This window comes from Moschus berezovskii, chromosome 13, assembly GCF_049115385.1.
Source record: "Moschus berezovskii isolate FMDL1 chromosome 13, NW_MosBer_1.0, whole genome shotgun sequence".
NCBI classification, from domain to species: domain Eukaryota; kingdom Metazoa; phylum Chordata; class Mammalia; order Artiodactyla; family Moschidae; genus Moschus; species Moschus berezovskii.
The window spans coordinates 59,123,084-59,146,934 of NC_142472.1; the positions used below are offsets into that span (position 1 = coordinate 59,123,084).

Consider the following 23,851-nt stretch of genomic DNA (forward strand, 5'->3'; position numbering starts at 1 on the left):
TTTTTTGCAAAATTTAAAATTAAAGCTTCAAGAGGTAGATAAACAGAGAAAATGTCGGATTTTTAAAATAATTCAATTATACGGTAAAAGGATATGACAAAGGTGTTCTTCAAAGTGTCTGTGTTAGGGAGGTAGTTCTTAGAATATATCATGTTTTTTTGTAGTAATGTCAACTTTATCTTGAATCTATAAAGCTTATTTTTTTTCTTACCACAAAAACTGAAGTAAATACATTCTATCCCTCAACCCTCAATATGACTATTTGTGCTTTGGGGATAAAGGAAATTTTGAACCCTTTTTTATGACTTATTATTTCTCTACAATAACCCCATTCAGGGAAATGAAGGGCACATTTGTTTTACTGATCCCATCTAAGCACATTATAAAAGGCGAGATGATGGCCAGAAAATCTATACTTAAAATTATTGGAATGTAACAGGACTGAGAAATCCCTTATGGAACACATAAAGATCAGATCTGACAGTCTACCTCGAACTAATCAGGATCTGGAATAAGAGTATTTAGTGATTTTTAAGACATTAATAGAGCAGGGTTATGGAAAAGCTAGTTTAGATTTGGCATTTCATTTTTTTTGTGTGTAAGTGAACTAAATATATGACCATTCCAAAGGAAATACAAATAAGTTTACCAATTATAGAATAGATACAATTAAAAAAAGGAAACCACAGTGATACAATTCAGTTCAGTTCAGTTCAGTTCAGTCGCTCAGTCGTGTCCAACTCTCCGCGACCCCATGAATCACAGCACGCCAGGCCTCCCTGTCCATCACCAACTCCCGGAGTACACTCAAACTCATGTCCACAGAGTCGGTGATGCCATCCAGCCATCTCATTCTCCGTCGTCCCCTTCTCCTCCCGCCCCCAACCTTTCCCAGCATCAGAGTCTTTTCCAGTGAGTCAACTCGTCGCATGAGGTGGCCAAAGTATTGCAGTTTCAGCTTTAGCATCAGTCCTTCCAATGAACACCCAGGATTGATCTCCTTTAGAATGGACTGGTTGCATCTCCTTGCAGTATAAGGGACTCTCAAGAGTCTTCTCCAACACCACAGTTCAAAAGCATCGATTCTTCGGCGATCAGCTTTCTTCACAGTCCAACTCTCACATCCATACATGACCACGGGAAAAACCATTGCCTTGACTAGACGGACCTTGGTTGGCAAAGTAATGTCTCTGCTTTTTAATATACTATCAAGGTTGGTCATAACTTTCCTTCCAAGGAGCAAGCGTCTTTTAATTTCATGGCTGCAATCAGCATCTGCAGTGATTTTGGAGCCCCAAAAAACAAAGTCTGACACTGTTTCCACTGTTTTTCCATCTATTTCCCATGAAGTGATGGGACCAGATGCCATGATCTTTGTTTTCTGAATGTTGAGCTTCAAGCCAACCTTTTCACTCTCCTCTTTCACTTTCATCAAGAGGCCTTTGAGTTCCTCTTCACTTTCTGCCATAAGGGTGGTGTCATCTGCATATCTGAGGTTATTGATATTTCTCCCGGCAATCTTGATTCCAGCTTGTGCTTCTTCCAGCCCAGCGTTCCTCATGATGTACTCTGCATATAAGTTAAATAAGCAAGGTGACAATATACAACCTTGACGGATGATACAATTAAATAACTGCAAATTCAAACATGGAAAACAAAATGGTGTAGTATAATAGAAATGGTCAATAAGTTATTGAAATTGTACTGCCATTACTTCTTTGCACATTTTTAAAGTAATTAAATTAGAAAATTTAATCTGTGTGACTAATTTGGATAATTTTATGATCATAACTATGAGAATTTTAAAAAATCTGTTCCAAACTACATATTTTTATTCTACTATTAGGAAAATGAAAATAAACCACTAAATAATAAAGCAAATCAGCCTCAGAAAACAGAATATTCAATTGTGAAAGATATTTTCTTATCATGGGAGAATCTTCTACTGGATATGAGGATGTTATGAAATTACTCAGTCCATTCAACCATTATGCTCCCTGGCAGGACAGGGATTAGGTACACATTAGGGATGGGTATGAGCAGACATGACAAATATTGAAGACAAGGCTTTGTATTCAAGCAGTTTACAACTGTCTGACAAGGCTTTGTATTCAAGGAGCTTACAATTTCCCTCATAGTTCAGTTAGTAAAGAATCCGCAGCAATGCAGAAGATGTGGGTTCAATTCCTGGATCAGGAAGATCCCCTGGAGAAGGAAATGGCAAACCACTCCAGTATTCATGCCTAGAGAATCCCATGGACAGAGAAGCCTGGCAGGCTATAGTCCATGGGATGCAAGAGTTGGACACGACTTAGTGACTAAATCACCACCACCACCACAACTGTCTGAACTAGAATGATTTAAAGAGCAGAGTTAAAAGGGAAAACCTGGAAGATAGTTCTTTTAGTGAAATTTCAACTACAAAACAAACTAGTTTTCCTCTTTAAAGTAAGTCTTCCACCAGCATGCTGAACAGAACTTCCCTCCATTGTTTGATAACAGCCTATTCTCTAATCTCTGGATGAATCAAGCTAATTATTAGTACACTAGAGCAGAATTCAGGTTCTACTTTATGACACTGCTTCAGTTCAGTTCAGTTCAGTTCAGTCGCTCAGTCGTGTCTGACTCTTTGTGACCCTATGAACTGCAGCACACCAGGCCTCCCTGTCCATCACTAACTCCTGGAGTCTAACCAAACCCATGTCCATTGTGTCAGTGATGCCATCCAACCATCTCATCTTCTGTAGTCCCCTTCTACTCCTGCCCTCAATCTTTCCCAGCATCAGGCTCTTTTCAAATGAGTCAGCTCTTCACATCAGGTGGCCAACGTATTGGAGTTTCAGCTTTAACATCAGTCCTTCCAATGAACATCCAGGACTGATCTCCTTTAGGATGGACTGGTTGGATCTCCTTGCAGTCCAAGGGACTCTCAATAGTCTTCTCCAACACCACAGTTCAAAAACATCAATTCTTCTGTGGTCAGCTTTCTTTATAGTCCAGCTCTCACATCCATACATGACCACTGGAAAAACCATAGCCTTGACTAGACGGACCTTTGTTGGCAAAGAAATGTCTCTGCTTTTTAATATGCTATCTAGGTTGGTCATAACTTTCCTTCCTAGGAGCAAGCATCTCTTAATTTCATGGCTGCAATCACCATCTGCAGTGATTTTGGAGCCCAGAAAAATAAAGTCTGACACTGTTTCCACTGTTTCCCCATCTATTTGCCATGAAGTGATGGGACCGCATGCCATGATTTTAGTTTTCTGAATGTTGAGCTTTAAGCCAACTTTTTCACTTTCCTCTTTCAATTTCATTAAGAGGCTCTTTAGTTCTTCACTTTCTGCCATAAGGGTGGTGTCATCTGCATATCTGAGGTTATTGATATTTCTCCCGGCAATCAGTACACTGGTCTATTGGTTTGTTAGTAACACAAGTCCTTTGGAAGTCACTCATATTAGAGCTTCTTTAAACCAAATTTTATTCTAGGTTATTCTAATAAGTTTCATTCTAGGTAACAAATACTATTTCAGGATTTGTTAAATAGCAGCAAGAGAATGAAACAACAAAGTCTTACATTTGAACACTAAGTAAAACTGTTTCCAATGAACAGTTCTTTGAATAAAATGGAAAAGTTATATCTACTCAGCTGGGAGGAAAGTTATTCCACTATTTTTGCATCCCAGTGTATTGGTGCAGTGGTCAGTATTTAATAGAGGTTCAATCAATGTTTATTGAATAAAATAAACTACGTGATGAGCAAAAATCTGCAAATATTATGGATTCTTAAACACGGCTGCCACACGGGGAAGTTATGGCTTACCACTTCCCCTTGAAGTTAAAATTACCTTTCTCCAGAAAAAATTTTATAGGTAATAATAGAACCTATCATGCATCAGACATTACAAGCAGTATCTTTTTTTTAAGCCCATCCTTTTTTTTTTTAACCCTGGAAAGCAGACATCTTCTTGGTTTTCAAATTAGGGAAACTGAAGCTTAGAAAATTTAACTTGCTCAATTTCACCCATGGAAGAAGTGACAGGATCTCGCTTAAAGTCTGGTCATTCTGGCCTTTCTATATCACAAACTGGGGGGCAATGTATATAATTATTACTTGAAATTACGATAAGAACTCATATCCATTCTCTGTTGGGGAGCATATATACATATATATATATGTATGCTGATGCTGAGTCACTTCAGTCGTGTCCGACTCAGTGTGACCCCTTAGACGGAAGCCCACCAGGCTCCCCCGTCCCTGGGATTCTCCAGGCAAGAACACTGGAGTGGGTTGCCATTTCCTTCTCCATATATATGTGTATATATATATATATTACTGCTGCTGCTAATGCTAAGTCCCTTCAGTCGTGTCCAACTCTGTGTGACCCCACAGATGGCAGCCCACCAGGCTCCCCCAGCCCTGGGATTCTCCAGGCAAGAACACTGGAGTGGGTTGCCATTTCCTTCTCCAATGTATAACAGTGAAAAGTGAAAGTGAAGTTGCTCAGTCATGTCTGACTCTTAGCGACCTCATGGACTGCAGCCTACCAGGCTGCTCCATCCATGGGATTTACCAGGCAAGAGTACTGGATTGGGGTGCCATTGCCTTCTCTGAGTTATATTACTAGTTATCTATAAAAAATAATAGGATGCACTCCTTCCTGCCTGACTGTAACATGTATTTGTATTATGAAAACACCAATGGAGAGAGACTGAATTTACAGTTACAGCATAGTAATATTTGGTTTGGGTAGAAGTAGAACCATCACAGGTCCTCATTGGAAGGAGGCCAGGGCAGAAGACAGAGTCAGGCAAACCCTAAAGAGAGTTAAGGGTATTCCTTAGGAAGCCATCTGTGGCAAGAGGGTATTACGTCTAGGAGGCCCTAGAGACACCTCCAGAAGCAAGAAAGCAAGCCACTGGTGTGTCTTCTGGGTTGTTTCTGATGTGTGGGGACAAGAAGTGGTAACAATGGTACAGAAAAAAAGAGTACTACCTTTACTGGCATCATTGAGATTCTCAGAATAAAGACATTTATTTCTGCCAGTAATAGACTTTAAAAAAAGTAGTCTCACCTCTATAAACTGTGAACTAGAAAAGCTGGGTAAAATATAAAAAATATCCTTTTGATAGCATCTTGAAAGGACGAGATCCTAAGCAGAAGGTGCAGAGAAGTCTGCCTATGTTCAACTCTGTTTTTCCCCTTGACTCATTTGCTAATTTGAAAGTTGTTCCAGAGGTGAGAAATCACTCAGAAAGAGTGATTTAGAAGCAGGGAAACCAAGAGCTTTCAGGAGTCCCATAGTTCTGAGAAAATATAAATTGGACTTCAGAGGCAACTAGGAAGGAAGAGCCTTTGAAAACACCTCAGGCTTTCAGTTGGGACAGAAAAAGGACCACCCTAGGAGTAAGAATGAAGCTGAAATAGGCTAGACCTAACAGACTGAAAGTCATTTAGGTGACTTTGGTGTTTTGCTCTAAGCCCAGTTTCCTAACAGAAGCAAAAGTAAAATATTCTCTGGAAGTAAAAAAAAACATGACTCAGAGTCTAATATTTTTCACAAACAAAGACAGAATTCCATTAAGAATTTCTGGGCATACTAGGAAACAAAAATAAGAAAAGGGAATAGAAATAAGATCCATAGATGACCTAAATGTTGAAGCTATTAGGCCCATGTCAGAATTTCACTAGAGAACAATAATCTACAAATAAGAATCAAATACAAATTATAAAGTTGAAAACTATGACTCAATAAACTAAAAATGCAATTTGAAGTACATTTATAATAAATTAAAAAATTTAAATTTGTTTATAATGAAAGACATGAGATACTTAAGAATAAATTTAACAATATATGTGCAAGATTTCTATGCTGAAAAGTACAAAGATCAAAATAAATAGAGGGAGAGATATGACACAATCATAGACAGCAAAATTCAGTATTTTTAAAATGTCAATTCTTCCCAAACCGATCAACAGATTCACCAGAATTCCAACCAAAATCCCAACAGACTTTTTAGAAATTGAAATACCAATTGTAAAATTTATATTAAAATGCAAAAAAAACCCCCACAAAAAGTTGGAATGGCCAAAACAATAATGAAAAAAAAAAGTTGGGTAAGTTGGCACATGGATACATCATGCTTATCAGGGGAACTGAATAGACTCAGAAAATTAGTTGATTTTTGACCAAGGTGCAAAGGTGATATCCAGTAGAGGAAAGGAGAATCTTTCCAACAAACACTGTTGGAATAACTATATATTTTTTTTTTTAAAAAATAAAGGTATTACCCCCTATTATTATATTAATACCATTTAGAAAAATTAACCTTCAGTGCATTCTAGGCCTAAATGTAATATACTGTAAATATTAAAAAGATAGTAAGAGGGCTTTATTTACAACTTTATGCTAGGGAACTTTAATATTTGGACGATACGTATAAATTCCTAGAAAAATACAACCTACAACAACTTTTCTTCAAAATGTTATGAAGAAAATGAGACAGGTTACAAACTGGAATAAAAATATTCAAAACACACATTTTGACCAAAAAAAAAAAAAAGTACACAGGGGAAGGAGAAAGGAGAGGTATTATTCAAAGGGTACAAAGTTTGCTAAACACAATCACTAAGTCTCAGAACTGTATTGTACAGTATAGTCCCTAGAGTTAACAGTGCTGTATTAAAATTTGCTAAAAGGGTAGAACTTATGCTAAGTGTTCTTATCACTTAATAATAAAAATTGAAAGCAGGAGGAAATTTTTAGAGGTGATGGGTCTATTTATGACATACATTGTGGTGAGTTTTGTGGATGTATACTTAACTCCAAACTTATTAAGTTCTATACATATACATGTATACATATAGGTGTTTACATAAACACGTACAGCTTTGTTTGCCAATCATATCTCAACAAAGAAAAAAGATGTGTACATACTATGCAAATAACTCCTACAACTTAATTACAAGGAAACAAACTCAATTTTTAAAATGGGCAAAGTTTTTAACATACTTCGCAAAAATGAAATAACACTGTATATCCATCCAAATGGCTAAAACTAAAAACAGTCTCAACTGTTGCCATGTGATTGAAAGATTGATCATTCTGTGAAACTAAAGGAAAGATAATGAGGCAGATGCAAGTAGACAAGATGGTGGGAAGATGAGAGAATTCTTGGTGAGGCTCACAATTCTTTTTCCAATAAGGATGAGGCAAAGCCACTGGTTGAGGAGAAAGTCAGTGATTCCAAAAGTTTAGAGAAAGAATGAGATACTTCGTTTAAAGCGAGCAAAATAACTACAGAAAAGAGTAGGAGAGACCATTTGGATGAGGTCATGTTAGTCCACCCACTTGTTAAGCTGCCTGGCTGTAAGTACAGAAAAGATAAATGCGTGAATTCATTTATGATCTGGGTTTTGCCAGGAAAGCATAAGTCAGGGACAAAGAATTAAGGATGTTCCCAGGGAACTGGCTTTAATGCCACTATTTGTGAATATACATATAGCCAGAAATAATTAATAATTCTTTACTATGAAGCACTATGCTAGTGAAAGTTACTAGTATAATGGTGGCAAACTAAGTATTGTCTCAATTTAAGCTTGGTTAGACCGAAAATGAGATGGCTGGATGGCATCACCGACTCTGTGGACATGAGTTGGAGTGAACTCCGGGAGTTGGTGATGGATAGGGAGGCCTGGCGTGCTGTGATTCATAGGGTCGCGGAGAGTCGGACACGACTGAACGACTGAACTGAACTGAACTGAACTGATATACGAGACACAGGGAAGACTGGAATGTACCAAAAGTTAAAATAAGCAGCTAAATGCAATATTGCCAAAACTGAACCATATAATGAACTTACTCCTTATTCTACACATTCCATTTGAGGTCTAAAATCTATTTTTCCTGTCTTCCTAATCAGGCTTTCCACATTTGCTTTAGCTCTGACCTTTTTGTGGTCTTTATCTAATTTTATTTAAAGGAAGGCTAATGTTTAAATATTAGTGTTTCCGTTACTTCCCACTCCATCTTGCCTCCTTCTCACACTATTGGTGATGAGTCTTCAGTGACACTGTGGTATTGCCCACTTTTTGGAAAAAATTATTTTTTTGCTTTTCACATATAGTATCAAGGTACTCCTCAACCCACAATCGCTCTCTTTACAACACCTACAACCAAAACCATGAAAAGGTTTTATCCAAAAACCGTAAAATGGCTACTGCAGGCTATCTTTCTGGTATTTCCCAGTCTGTTTCTCTCAGTATAACTGCTGAAAAGTCTCCATTGCTCTGGCTTACACAACTACTTAGTTTTTAATGTAGGCAGCAGGCAGGGAAGAATTCTGACATACAAAGTTAAAAGTATTTACCAAAGCTGAAAAAATTTCTTGGAAGAACTGAGTACCTTGCATTGACACTTTCAGAAAGTCTAAAATTAAAATTGGGTGGGTACAGTTTCACACAGATTTTATTTTTACAGCCTTCTTGGTTGTTTCCATGTTGCATCACAAAACAAAGGCAGTGAACTCTCACGAGTTTACCACTGTCCACCTATTAAGTGGTTTGCCTCTGACTCGTAATATTGGAAAAGGGACATGCTGTTCCTTTCAAACACTTAGCACTGACAGCCTTACTTTAGCTAAAATTTGATAAAGACCAAGACCACACCATAAAACACAGACTATAAAGTGTTTTTGACAGGGAAAAATAAAGCTAATTAACTCCTTAAATTCTTAAGCACTGCTAAAAGACCAAAAGACAAGCTTCCTTACGTAATAAGTGCTTTTATGTTCCTTACGAATAGTGTATTTGCCTGCGTTCCTTTTTCTTAGTGACACCCCTACCGCCTCAGGACTGGTGCTTAGACACCGTGGGTGGGTCAAGCCGGTTCAGAAAGATATTTAGAAAGAAAGGCTGGGCCCACCCCAGCATTGGGACCACGCCCAGCAGGCATTTGGCTCACATAATACTCAAGAGGAAAATACAGCTCCAGTATACCATTAATTTTCCACAAAGATTTCCAGAAAGCTGACTCACTGCCAGAAACTCAAACCCTGTGGGCGGGAAGGAAAAAACCTACTACGCCACCATTTCCCGCTTGTCAGGCCAGCAAACGTGCAAATATGGAGAAAGACGTATGCGCTGCGCGTACGTCCTCACAATGCGCAAGCGCACGACGAGGCTCCGCCCCCTCGCGCTCCCGGCGAGGCGCGCGCACCAGAAATCAGCCCCCACTAGCGCCGCCCGGGGCTTCCGCCCCGAGGCCTGACGGTCGCCGTTCGGTTCCGGTTCTAACCCCGCCCTTACGCGGGAACCCTCCAGAAGTCTTAATATCCGGGACCAGAGGCTGGCGCCAGCGCGCACTTCCGGCGACGGACGCAGAGGAAAGAATTCGGTGACGCTTCTTCCCTCCTACCGTGCCGCCCAGGCTCCGGCTCTTGGTGCGGCAGCGCCATCTGGTGCTGAGTTTCTCGCTGCCCGCAGAGGAGGCGCGCGCCTTTCTCCCGGAACCTTCCAGAGAAAATGTGGCCTGGGCTTTCGTCACTCGCCCTCAGAAAGGGAGAGACCCGAGGTTTCGCCCTGCCGAGTTCTCACGCAGGAGGTACTTTGTAGGACTTCGCAGCGGAAGTGACTTGTACGTGTTAGTTATAAATGCCCAAGATGGAGAGGAAGCTGAGTTCTTCCCTAGTTTTAAGTCCAGAAAAACAAAACGTTTTTTTGTTTTCTCATGACTTGTTCCTGAATGCCTGTCAGGCATTTTTCTTAGTTATCAATTCATTAGTCCCAAGAGACAAGAGTCCACTATTTCTCTCTTGGGTGGGAAGATGGCACAGACCTTGTGGCTTAGACTGCTCTGTGCTATAAAAGCTTTTGTTTCCTTTCGCTTATTAAACCTGTGTTGTAAAAACATGCAGCATGTGTCTGGAGCTTATGAGGAAGTGGGGAATTTGGTGGGTAATTTGCTATAAAAACAGGCTAAAGAGATTTCAGAAAGGTAGTCTCGGGAATACCCATGGTGTATGTAGGTTTGTTTGCGTGGCGTGTTACTATGAGATTAACTAGAGAGAAAATGTCATTTCTCCCAAGTCAGCAAAATCAATGTAAATTCTCCCTGGATGATGCTTGGAAACCTCGGTTTTCCTGCAAGTGTGTAGACCTGATGATATATATGTAGCTAGTATTGGGTGGTTCTTACTGCTTTATTGGAATGGTGTGGTAACCGAGTATGGGAGTACTAGTGAAAGCTAGTGAAGTAAGTTTCCTATAGACGCCAGCTCCCACAGACTAGACTGCTCCACTGGGCGTTTCTCCTACTCGTGGTTCTCAAACTCATTATATGTCCGCTCATTAGATGTCCCTGGAAGGCTTATTAAACCAGATTGGCTTTAACCCTGAAGTTTTTAACTGGGAACCTCAGGGGGTAGAATTCTATTGTGTTGTAGCAATGTTCCTTCCAGTTTTCCCTTAAGATGTTAAGGAAAATCCTGAATGAATTTTTTTGCCACTCTAATATAATTATAGCGCTGATAAATTCTCTGGTGATACTTAATATTTAGGTCCTTGGTACTGGGATCACACCTGCAATAATTTGGAGTTCAGGGTTACTTTGTCAGCACATGCAGTCGTGCTCTTATGGTTGGATGCTAATGAAACCGAAACCAGAGAAATCTATTGTTGAAAAGTAATAAACTAAGCACTAGATCCAGAAAATTCCACATAAATGAATATTCACAGTTAAAGCCGTTGCTGCACATAAATGTGTTCTGTAAATTATAATGTGATAGAGGGTGCTGTGATACCAGGTATACTAAATATTTCACTGATTTTTGGTGGAATTTCTGCCTTTCCCATTAGCTATTAAAAGTCAGTAAATAAGAAATGAATTAAGGACGAAGTTACTATACCGTAACTTTCTCGTTTTGCTTTTTGATAGACACCAGGCTTTTCCAAACCCCTTAGTGTCTTGCCAGATTCTTTTTTTTTTTCTAAATCCTCTACCAACCCTATTCCACCCATATTGTGCTGTTTATTCAATACAGATATACACAATGTTTTCATTTGTAAATATGGTCATCTCATTTGTGAAAATGGCTTACTTAATCTTGTTTGCAGGCTTTTTCTCTTCAGTTAATTCTGTCAAATCGTGATTCTGTCACTGTATTTACTTCCAGTGAAAAAAGTATGCTGTGCACTGTGAGTTTTATCCTTGCACATAATTGAAAAAGAAATATTTTTGGAGAGGTTTTATGTTCATAGCTAAAATTATTTCTGAAACTTTAAAAAAGTTTAGAATGTTTGCTCTGATGTAACTGACCTTATTATGAAAAATACCTGATATACTCTTGATTTGCAAATTAATGTTGATTAAATATCAATGATTAAAGATCTTTAATATTGATTAAAGGTCAATGAGGACTTCCCTGGTGGCTCAGATGGTAAAGGATCTGCCTGCAATGCCAGAGACCCAGGTTGGATCCCTGAATTGGAAAGATCCCCTGTAGAAGGGAATGGCAACCCTCTCAAGTATTCTTGCCTGGAGAATCCTGTGAATAGAGGAGCCTGGCCAGTTACTGTCCATGGGGTCTGAAAGAGTGGGACAGGTCTGAGCGACTAACGCTTTCACTTGAAAAGACCAGTGAAGACTACTGAAATGCTGCTGCTGCTGCTGCTAAGTCATTTCAGTCGTGTCTGACTCTGTGTGACCCCATAGATGGAAGCCCACCAGGCTCCCCCATCCCTGGGATTCTCCAGGCAAGAACACTGGAGTGGGTTGCCATTTCCTTCTCCAATGTGTGAAAGTGAAGTCTCTCAGTTGTGTCTGACCCTTAGCGACCCCACGGACTGCAGCCTACCAGGCTCCTCCAGATCCATGGGATTGTCTAGGCAAGAGTATTGGAGTGGCTTGCCATTTGGCAATAATTCAGTAAAGGTTGTATGAGTCAAAAGCGATTTTAATAATGGCCTTGAAGTAAATAAAGGAATGAATTCATTGTGAGCACACTGCATAGAAAACTTATTGATACAACATAGTTTCCTGAAAAAGGACTAAGGCTATTGCTGTGGTGTAGACTGGTGAGGAGAAGGAAATGGCAACGCACTCCAGTATTCTTGCCTGGAAAATTCCATGGACAGAGGAGGCTATTCTAATATTAAGAATTCAACAAGACTTAAATTGTTTTAATATACATTGTACTATACAACTGTTAGTCTTATCTTCAGTTACACAAAAAATAAATGATGACCCTTAGGGTTTTAAAAACATAGTTAAAATGATAGCTAACTCAAATAAATTTTTCAAAGCAGAACCAACATTTTCATACAATGAAATAGCCAATAAATCTCAAAATGTGGATCCCAGCATGACTTCAGCATCACTTGGGAATTTATTAGATATATAAATTCTAGAGCCCAACCTCAACTCTAATGAATAAGAAACTGAGGGAAGAGCCTAAGTTTTAAAATGTAAAACTCATTGTTTCTTTTCTGAGTTCTTCAGGCTAGCCTGATGGGTGTCAAAATCTGAGAACCACAGAATTAGATGAGATATTGAAAGTTTAAACCAAAATTCAAGCCTCTTAGAATTAAGAAATAACCATAGTGTCTAAAAGGAAACAAAGTCTATGGAAGCAGATTTCTCTGAATGAATACTGTGAAACTCCTCTGTGTGAAGAAGATACTGTGCTAGACACTTAAGGATTATTGGTGAACAAAGGGGTAGAAATACAGCTGTCACTGAGTTTTCATTTTAATGGAATTATGTAACGCTGCTCTAAAAATATTCTAGCTAGATTTTTTTATTCTATGAGCAAGACTTTTATTAAATAATTTAGAAAATGAAAAATCAAAAGGAAGATTACAGTAAAGATAAAAGCAATAATAGTAAAAGTGTTAGAAAATGGGGAGGAAAAGGTAAAGAAAACACAAAATAGTAAATGTGGAACATCCCATAAAGATTAGAAGTGATGGAGGAGTTATAACATGTAGAAAACATGTTAAATGTGTACATATAATCTATCACTATCAGATTTGAAAATCATGAAGTGGATGATATCTAGGAAAATAAACTACTTAAAAATCTAATGGTATTCTACCAATAACATAAAAATTTTCTTTTAAGTTATCTGGGTAATTACTTGCCCCAGCAAAGGATCCAGTTCTAGGTAGTACTGGTGACATCTTTTATCCTTAAGAGAAATAAGTAAAACCACATATAGAACATAAAGAAAATATAGAAAGCTACCCATTTCATTCTTTTACTTTTTTAAAAAAATTTTAATTGAAAGATAATTGTTTCACAGATTTTTTTTTTTCTGTCAAGCATCAACATGAATCAGCCATAGCTGATTATACATATGTTCCCTTCCTCCCGAACCTCCCTCCCATCTCCCTCCCCATCCTACCTCCCCATTTCATTTTACCAAGCAAATAAAATCAGCCTCCTAAATCCTTGGGAAAACATGAAAATTATATACCCACTCTCACTTATGATTATGCATATACATAATGTATTAGCACATAGATTTAGTTTATTAAAAGAATAATTTACCATGGCCTGAAAGGGTCTGTTCTTTGAATAAAAGTATGACAGTTTGTGTTACTGTTCACAAATATTCATTCTCCGTTCCCCACACTGTTGAAGGAGTTTATTTCTATACCTCATTGATGCTGTGCTTGACAATGTGACTTGCTTTTGCCAGTGGAATCTGAATGGTTGTCAGATTTGCCATTTTCAAGCACAGGCATTAAGAACAGTTGCATGATTCACTCAGTCTCTCTGTATTACCCCCTCTGTTATGATTGCTGTTGCTCCTTCAGCCTGGACACAGGGAGAAAACAGTGGAGCATACCTACAGTAAACTTACAGGCTGTAACAGAGCTTGTAGTCCACGGCCTTAATATAACAGGTGGTTTGGGGTTTTTTTTTTTTTTTGGTTACTGCAGCAGAAACTAATAAAGATGTTTAAGTACCAAGAAATGTATTGATATCACATTGTATCAATAGGTAAAATAAGAAAATCCTGTTTAATTTTACTCATTGTGTTTACAGAAGTCATTTGGGAAAATTCTGTACTTAATTCTTAAATATTTTTCCAAAAGCATAACTTAGAAGGCTAATTCCTTTGTATGTTAGGGTGTCTATTTCAAACCAACATCCATTTTAACCTTATTTAGAAGTAAAATACTGTCATTCCCTTTAAAAGTGGGATACATAGGGAATTCTGCTCTCACCAATTTTACATTGAAATGTCTTGCAAATTTAAGAGAATATAATAGGAATGTAGTGGGTGAGAGAAAGTATTATTAACAGAATATATGCTAGTTTAACCTGGAAGTTGAAACGACTTACTGAAGATGGTTAATGATGCCTGTTGGGAGAACACACCCTTGCTGCTATTTATTAACTAAGTGACTCTGGGTAAAACTGATCCTCTCCTTACTTTACTATCTTCACTTAAAAACTTGAGAGAAAGATATTAGGTCTTAATATCAGAATTCGGGTAAAGGGTTTTGTTGACTGTGATACTCCATCTTTAGTTAATACTAGGTTCATTTTTATAGTCTGACTTGTTTCTGAAGCCCCACATTTGGAGATAACCATGTTTCTTCCTCAGAAATGTACATAACACAACTGTGGCTGTGGAACTTTCACAGACACAGGCTTTTTAACTTCAAAAGTAATAACAAATGAAGGTTAATACTGTCATATTTGCAGTTAAGACTAGCATTCTGCACAATATAACAGACTTTAAGTATATCAGATTTCTTATAGAGAAATTCATAAAGAAATGGAAGTTGTAAAATCAAGATGATTCTTTCATGTTCTTGTGGAATAATAATGGTTGCTGCTGCTATTGCTGCTAAGTCACTTCAGTCGTGTCCGACCCCATAGATGGCAGCCTACCAGGCTCCGCCATCCCTGGCATTCTCCAGGCAAGAATACTGGAGTGGGTTGCCATTTCCTTCTCCAATGTGTGAAAGTGAAGTCACTCAGTCTTGTCCGACTAGTAGCGGCCCCATGGACTGTAGCCCACCAGGCTCCTCTGTCCATGGGATTTTCTAGGCAAGAGTACTGGAGTGGCTTGCCATTGCCTTCTCCGTAATAATGGTTAAGTATTCATAAAGGATGCTGTCAATGTTTATTCATCCCCTTTCTGCCTCCCTTATCTTTTTCTTTCTGTACATTTATTTCTCACTTATTTGTTCCCATTATGGAAATTTCTTATAAAAATAAGTTTAGATATTCTGAGTTTATGGATCTGTCAACTTCCACATGCTCACATTATATTCCTTGGTAATGAGTTAGATATTTAGAGTCCTACTTCTTACTTGAAGTAGACATTTGGTGATTGATCATGTGAAAAGAGAAACAGACTTATCAAAGCAACACCCAGCTAGATGAAATCATCCTGTCTCTCTTTCAGGTCTGTAGGGCACCATTGAGTACATAAGTTAACATGAGATAAGATGCTCAAGCAGGTTTTAGAAAAGGCAGAGGCACCAGAGATCAAATTGCTAACATCCGCTGGATCATGGAGAAAGCAAGAGAGTTCCAGAAAAACATCTATTTCTGCTTCATTGACTATGCCAAAGCCTTTGACTGTGTGGATCACAATAAACTGGAAAATTCTGAAAGAGATGGGGATACCAGACCACCTGACCTGCCTCTTGAGAAACCTGTATGCAGGTCAGGAAGCAACAGTCAGAACTGGACATGGAACAACAGACTGGTTCCAAATAGGAAAAGGAGTACGTCAAGGCTGTATATTGTCACCTTGCTTATTTGACTTATATGCAGAGTACATCATGAGGAACGCTGGGCTGGAAGAAGCACAAGCTGGAATCAAGATTGCTGGGAGAAATATCAATAATCTCAGATATGCAGATGACACTACCCTTATGGCAGAAAGTGAAGAGGAACTCAAAAGCCTCTTGATGAAAGAGGAGAGTGAAAAGGTTGGCTTGAAGCTCAGCATTCAGAAAACAAAGATCATGGCATCTGGTCCCATCACTTCATGGGAAATAGATGGAAAAACAGTGGAAACAGTGTCAGACTTTATTTTGGGGGGCTCCAAAATCACTGCAGATGCTGATTGCAGCCATGAAATTAAAAGACGCTTACTCCTTGGAAGGAAAGTTATGACCAACCTTGATAGTATATTAAAAAGCAAAGACATTACTTTGCCAACCAAGGTCCGTCTAGTCAAGGCTATGGTTTTTCCCATGGTCATATATGGATGTGAGAGTTGGACTGTGAAGAAAGCTGAGTGCCGAAGAATTGATGCTTTTGAACTGTGGTGTGGAGAAGACTCTTGAGAGTCCCTTGGACTGCAAGGAGATCCAACCTGTCCATTCTAGGGGAGATCAATCCTGGATGTTCATTGGAAGGACTGATGCTAAAGCTGAAACTGCAATACTTTGGCCACCTCATGCGACGAGTTGACTCACTGGAAAAGACTCTGATGCTGGGTAAGGTTGGGGGCGGGAGGAGAAGGGGACGACCGAGAGTGAGATGGCTGGATGGCATCACCGACTCTGTGGACATGAGTTTGAGTGAACTCCGGGGGTTGGTGATGGATAGGGAGGCCTGGCGTGCTGTGATTCATGGGGTCGCGGAGAGTCGGACACGACTGAGCGACTGAACTGAACTGAACTGATGTTGCTCTTTTAGAACTTTAAATAAACTGAACTTGATACTTTGAAATTCAGACTTGACCTTAGGCATTTTACTGACTTGTGATTATTTCCAAGAAATGATTATTTCCAAGTAGCATAGTAATTCTCTACAAATCTGGGGAAAAAATTCTCAGTTTGAAATTTTTCATAATATTCTACAAAAATGTTTTGAGACCTGTAGCCATTAGTTTTATGATGAGCTTATTCAGGAAAATGATTTCTTGCTTTTTTGAAGCTTATGAATTCAGTTTCTTAATACAATTTACTGTTTGGAATACTTTTTTCAACATGGTCATTGTCTCATTCATCTTTGTAATCCTAGTACTGGCCCTGTGTCTACTATATACTGGGTGCTCTGGAAATATTTTTTTTGCACTGCTATTATGTTCTTTATTGGAAACTCAAAATGGGATTCCTTGGGAAGGTTCTTTATACTGTTATGTCTTATTTCCCCAAAAGAGCACCTACATTTTTCAGCTAAAAGAAATCTCATTTAAGTACAAAACATGACATTCAGATACACCTTAGCTTTGGCAGGATTTGCGTACAATTGGAATAGAGGAAAGCTAGAGAATAGAGGAGTTAAGGTACTTCAAAATATCATGTAATTGGTGTTACGGACTAAATGTCTTCTCCCCGAAATCATATGTTGAAGCACTAACACCCAGTGTGAATGTTAGGTGGTGAGGCCTTTGGGAGGTAATTAGGTTTAGATGAGGTCATCATGGTGGAGCACCCATAATGGGATTAGTGCACATAAAAGAAGATGAAGAGACACCAGAGCCTCTTCTTTCTGCCATATAGGGACACAGAAAGAAGATAACCTTCTATGAACATGGAAGAGAGCCCTCACCAAGAACCAAACCTGCTGGTGCCTTGATCTTGGACTTCCAGCTTCCAGAACTGTGAGTAATTCATGTCTGTTGTTTAAACCACCCAGGCAATGGTATTTTATTCTATAAGCCTGAGTTATATATGGGTATTATTTTCATGTTCTGGGAACTTGATATAAACTATTAATAAGACAGTCACTGACATTGCAGGTAATATCCTGAGATGGTATATATTTATTTACCTGTCATTCAACTGCATCATAATGTAACATTTTTGAAACCATTTTATATATAAATTTTTTCTCTAACAGAACTTTACCTTGGTTTACAAACTTAAATTCAAATTTATCTTTAAAAATGTCAAAACAGTCTCTCTATAGACTGTTTCAAAGCATAATATCTTAGGGAAACAGAGGAAATTATTTTAAAGGGAAAAGGATTAGCCTTCAACAGAAGAAAGGCCTGGGTTGGTTTGTTTTTTCCACGGAATCTAGTTGACTGAAAAAAATGGGAAATGCGACCTGAAAATACGGGAGAATTGAACATAATAAATCTTGGGAATATTGGACCACAAGAAAGGGGTCCTTTCAGGCATCATAAAAATTGTTGCCAGGTGAAACTAGACAAATCTCAGCAGCAACAACCCAGAGAGAAACAACCCCTTTAGAGAGTAGGTAAGTAAAGAATCATTTTGTGTACACAAGCTGTCCACCATTTAAAAATTCTTAAAATCCCTGATTACTCGTCTTAAATATTAATATATATGTATTTCAGAATCGATAATATTATCAGGTAAGTTTTAGCTTTATATTTTTATGCGTTGGTTAGAATGATAAAATTTGGGAATACCACATTAGAGTCCTTCAAATAAAGCCCCACACAATTTACAGCAATCTTGTGTTTGGTTTGAGTTCTTTCCATCTCTCTTTTGCAGTCTGTTGATAATAGATCCACAGGCTTGCATTCTTTGTATGGATGGCATATTTTTCTCAGTGCCTTCAGTGCAGGCATAAGTAAGCTTTCAGTTCAGTTCAGTTCAGTCGCTCAGCCGTGTCCGACTCTCCACGACCCCATGAATCACAGCACACGAGGCCTCCCTGTCCATCACCAACTCCCGGAGTTACACTCAAACTCATGTCCACAGAGTCGGTGATGCCATCCAGCCATCTCATTCTCCGTCGTCCCCTTCTCTTCCCGCCCCCAACCTTTCCCAGCATCAGAGTCTTCCAGTGAGTCAACTCGTCGCATGAGGTGGCCAAAGTATTGCAGTTTCAGCTTTAGCATCAGTCCCTCCAATGAACATCCAGGATTGATCTCCTTTAGAATGGACTGGTTGGATCTCCTTGCAGTATAAGGGACTCTCAAGAGTCTTCTCCAACACCACAGTTCAAAAGCATCAATTTTTCGGCACTCAGCTTTCTTCACAGTCCAACTCTCACATCCATACATGAACACGGGAAAAACCATAGCCTTGACTAGACGGACCTTGGTTGGCAAAGTAATGTCTCTGCTTTTTAATATACTATCTAGGTTGGTCATAACTTTCCTTCCAAGGAGTAAGCGTCTTTTAATTTCATGGCTGCAATCAGCATCTGCAGTGATTTTGGAGCCCCCAAAAATAAAGTCTGACACTGTTTCCACTGTTTTTCCATCTATTTCCCATGAAGTGATGGGACCAGATGCCATGATCTTTGTTTTCTGAATGTTGAGCTTCAAGCCAACCTTTTCACTCTCCTCTTTCACTTTCATCAAGAGGCTTTTGAGTTCCTCTTCACTTTCTGCCATAAGGGTAGTGTCATCTGCATATCTGAGATTATTGATATTTCTCCCAGCAATCTTGATTCCAGCTTGTGCTTCTTCCAGCCCAGCGTTCCTCCTGATGTACTCTGCAAATAAGTTAAATAAGCAAGGTAACAATATACAACCTTGACGTACACCTTTTCTTATTTGGAACCAGTCTGTTGTTCCATGTCCAGTTCTAACTGTTGCTCCCTGACCTGCATACAGGTTTCACAAGAGGCAGGTCAGGTGGTCTGGGATTCCCATCTCTTTCAGAATGTTCCACAGTTTATTGTGATCCACACAGTCAAAGGCTTTGGCATAGTCAATGAAGCAGAAATAGATGTTTTTCTGGAACTCTCTTGCTTTCTGCATGATTCAGCGGATGTTGGCAATTTGATCTCTGGTGCCTCTGCCTTTTCTAAAACCTGCTTGAACATCTGGGAGTTCACGGTTTACATACTGCTGAAGCCTGGCTTGGAGAATTTTGAGCATGACTTTGCTAGCGTGTGAGATGAGTGCAATTGTGCGGTAGTTTGAGCATTCTTTGGCATTGCCTTTCTTTGGGATTGGAATGAAGACTGACCTTTTCCAGTCCTGTGGCCACTGCTGAGTTTTCCAAATCTGCTGTCATATTGAGTGCAGCACTTTCACAGCATCATCTTTCAAGACTTGAAAGAGCTCAACTGGAATTCCATCACCTCCACTAGCTTTGTTCGTAGTGATGCTTTCTAAGGCCCACTTGACCTCACATTCCAAGATGTCTGGCTCTAGGTCAGTGATCACGTTATCGTGACTATCTTGGTCGTGAAGATCTTTTTTGTACAGTTCTTCTGTGTATTCCTGCCACCTTTTCTTAATATCTTCTGCTTCTGTTAGGTCCATACCATTTCTGTCCTTTATCGAGCCCATCTTTGCATGAAATGTTCCCTTGGAATCTCTAATTTTCTTGAAGAGGTCTCTTGTTTTTCGTATTCTGTTGTTTTCCTCTATTTCTTTGCATTGATCCCTGAGGAAGTCTTTCTTATCTCTCCTTGCTATTCTTTGGAACTCTGCATTCAGATGCTTATATCTTTCCTTTTCTCCTTTGCTTTTTGCCTCCTCTTTTCACAGCTATTTGTAAGGCCTCCTCAGACAGCCATTTCGCTCTTTTGCATTTCTTTTCCATGGGGATGGTCTTGGTCCCGGTCTCCTGTACAATGTCATGAACCTCCATCCAGAGTTCATCAGGCACTCTATCAATCAGATCTAGTCCCTTAAATCTATTTCTCACTTCCACTGTATAATCATAAGGGATTTGATTGAGGTCATATCTGAATGGTCTAGTGGTTTTCCCTACTTTCTTCAATTTAAGTCTGAATTTCACAATAAGTAAGCTTTAGAAAAGTGTTATTTCTCTCCAAGGCCACTGTTGATGCCACTGCATTAAAAAATGCTTAAGAATCTTGTCTTTGTGTTACCTTCTTACTTCCTTAACCTTTTTCAGTTTCTTCTTTGCGTTTGCTATAGAAGTTCATAGGTTTGTAAAGTTATTAATCCAAATAAACTTGGAAGGATTTATTTGGGGGGAGGGGTCCGGATTTCTGACAGATGTTAGCTTTGCACAAAGATTAAATCCTGAATGTTGTTAATTTAGATTAAAAAAGAAAAAATGATCTATAGAATTTAGAGTTCAAAGTGAAAGTTGCTCAGTCCTGTCCGACTCTTTGTGACCCCATGGACTGTACAGTCCATGAAATTCTCCAGGCCAGAATACTGGAGTGGGTAGCCTATCCCTTCTCCAGGGGATCTTCCCAACCCAGGGATCAAACCCAGGTCTCCCACATTGCAGGTGGATTCTTTACCAGCTGAGCCACAAAAGCCTTTGCAAAAAACCTGAACTTTTTTTTTTTAACACACTGATAAAAAATTATTTACTGAGTTCTTTTGTTTGTTCTACAACTGTTTGCTCCCAAATTGAAGGTGTTTTCCTTTGAAACTGTGTATGTAGTCCTTGTGATTGCTCCCAGAAATATTCTTTTTTGTTATTTTTTAATTTCAATTCTTAGAAATACCTCTTTTCCTCCATTACATTTTTTCTATTTTTAAAATGTTTTTGTGAATGACTTTAGATGTTTATTACAAATTGGACTTGAGAGGTCTGTGCTGGCATACCTGACTGAAAGTCTTGATTGCCTCTTCCAGTGTATCAAGTTTAATGAATAGCCATGAAAACTTCAGACTGTTCTTCATTTTAAATTTTCCTGAATGAGTTGCTTTTCAGTGGTACTAGCTAATCCCTTGCAATCCAAAGTCATCAGAAAATCATACGATAATGCTTTTTGTGTAACACAGAAATAATTTACAGCATTAGTCAAACAGTTTCAAAGGTGTCATTATTTGATAATTACCCCACCCCAGGGCCATTATTGTACTACATAATGTGACTAATGCTCTGTCATTTTTTTCTGCTGAAACCGCAGCCACAAACTGAAGAGTAACACATTCTGGCCTTTGGTTTTCTCAGTCAGCCTGAAAAAATTGGTTGTCTTTTTCAACTTTAGCAGCCTAGTGTCTCACTTCAGGTTTTATTTTGGTTTTTTTTTATTCATAAATATGTGACGCTAACAGTGGAGATAACATTTCCACTGCTATCTGAGAGTAATAGATGAGTTATATTCTTGAATGCTGTTTGGTTCCAAACCTCATTTCCTTGTTACCTTTCAGCTATGAGATCTAGAGCCAGTGTAAATTTTGGGATTAATGTACGTTACTGGTGATTTTTTTAAGAACTATGTCCAAATTTAGAAAGTCAAATCTTCACATTTATTTCAGCTGTTTCCTATGGGCTTTTTTTTTTTAACTGAGAAAGTTCTGTCATCAATAATTTTCTTAATAACCATGCCCCCAGGTGACTGACACCTTTGTTTATTCTTCACTGTGGCTACCTTTTAGCCTATATAGCCTTATTTATTATTCTCTTTCCCTAGAATAACCTTTTTCCATTCCCATGTGTTCATTGTCAAACTTAAGCCCAGGTCAAATGGCACTTCCTTCATGATACCTTTCTGGATTCTCCACAAAAAAACAAGAAATCTCTTTTTTCTTCTGAAATGATATGGCATATACTTTTAACTTCTCATGCTTAATAATTAGGAAAAGTACACTAATTAGTAAAATGTACACCTCTAATTCTCCAGAGTTCAGGGATCCTGTCTTATTCATTCTGGAGTCCTAAACTATCACTATATATTTGTTAAATGAACTATGTATATAGAAAAACTATGTTAATTTTATGGGTAAAAGGATAAATTTAGCTCAGTTGACTCATTAAAAAAAGAAATCGTGTTTTGCAAATATACTATATGATTAAAAATATCAATAATTATAAGTGAAATTGTATACATTTTAGAGGATTTCCTAGCATGATAGTTGGGAGTTGAGAAGACAAAAACAACCAAGGAAATCCTTGTAACCAAGAATCACATTTAGCATAAGTGTTGCAGGAACTGTTAAAAATGAACAGGGTAAAATACTGCTAAGGTTTTTTTTCCTGATTTTTTAACAGCTTTGTTGCTTTTGGTCAAGTTAAAAAAAAAGATTTTTAAAAAGTATATTTTGATGAAGTAGGTAATCTATTTGGTGACGTTAAATAGAGGGCTATATCAGTAAAATTTAAAGAAAGCAAATTACCCATGGATCTGGAATCTTTGTATACCACTGTGATCAATAACCTAAGCCTCCTAACCTGGGAATGGAGAGCACATGAGACTGTCAGTTGCCTATAGGCACCTGCAGATTCTCACTCAACCCAAGATTCTGCCTCAAAAACAGATCAAAAGAATTATGTTATTGATAGACATCATTATTGGCAACTCACAGCCAGGGATTTGATTCAAGACACCTAGCTGTTCCCTTCTCTTTCCTTCTCTAATAATAACCTTCCTAGTTATTCATCCTTCAAGACCCAAATCAGTGCCATTTCTTGAGAAGGCTTTGCCATGTGCAATAAATTACTTTCTCCTTTGTGCTCTTCAAGCACTTGTCCCTATATCTATTATATTATATATATATATATTTTTTTTTTTTTACACCTCCTTGTTAACTGCCTAGATAGAGACTAAGTACAAGAGATTATAGTACAGGTTAAGCCACTAGCATAGTTTCTGTCATTTCTGAAGACCTGTATAAGAAAAGATTTTCACCTTTCAGTAATCATAGCACTTCATTTTATGATAAACATTCTGTCCTTTGTTTTAAGGCTGCTCTCACTTTCATTTCTGTGGAACCTGCAGAGGAGAGCTGTTCAAGCTCATATTATCAAGGGCATGGTGAATAGAGCCAGAACCCCCATGCCTCATGAGAATTATTAGTCAAAGTAACCTGGGAGGAGTGAGAAATTTGCCAGGTCACTGACACCTAGTTTCCCAACTGGACGTGATTAATACAATTAGGCTCTAGAAGGGGCACTACCTTCAGGTACTACCTGTTACTAGGCAGTCCTTGCAGTATCCGAAATTCCATCCATCCACAGTCTGTTTCTCATCTCCTGTAGCTTACAGCAGGCCTGCAGTCGTGTACACTA

The 23,851-nt window shown here is 38.6% G+C and overlaps 1 protein-coding gene and 1 pseudogene across 2 annotated transcripts in view; one reads left to right on the top strand and one right to left on the bottom strand.

Annotated features, from left to right (window-relative positions):
- The window catches only part of STARD13 (StAR related lipid transfer domain containing 13), a 525,698-nt gene that overhangs the window by 409,897 nt on the left and 91,950 nt on the right, over positions 1-23,851 (bottom strand). The gene's annotated exons all lie outside the window — the stretch shown is intronic.
- LOC129556336 (protein CFDP2 pseudogene) overlaps positions 9,224-23,851 on the top strand; it is a 50,704-nt pseudogene continuing 36,076 nt past the window's right edge. The window contains exons 1-2 of the transcript XR_016038887.1: positions 9,224-9,635; positions 17,480-17,580. The product of XR_016038887.1 is annotated as a protein CFDP2 pseudogene (transcript). The remainder of the gene's footprint in view (positions 9,636-17,479; positions 17,581-23,851) is intronic.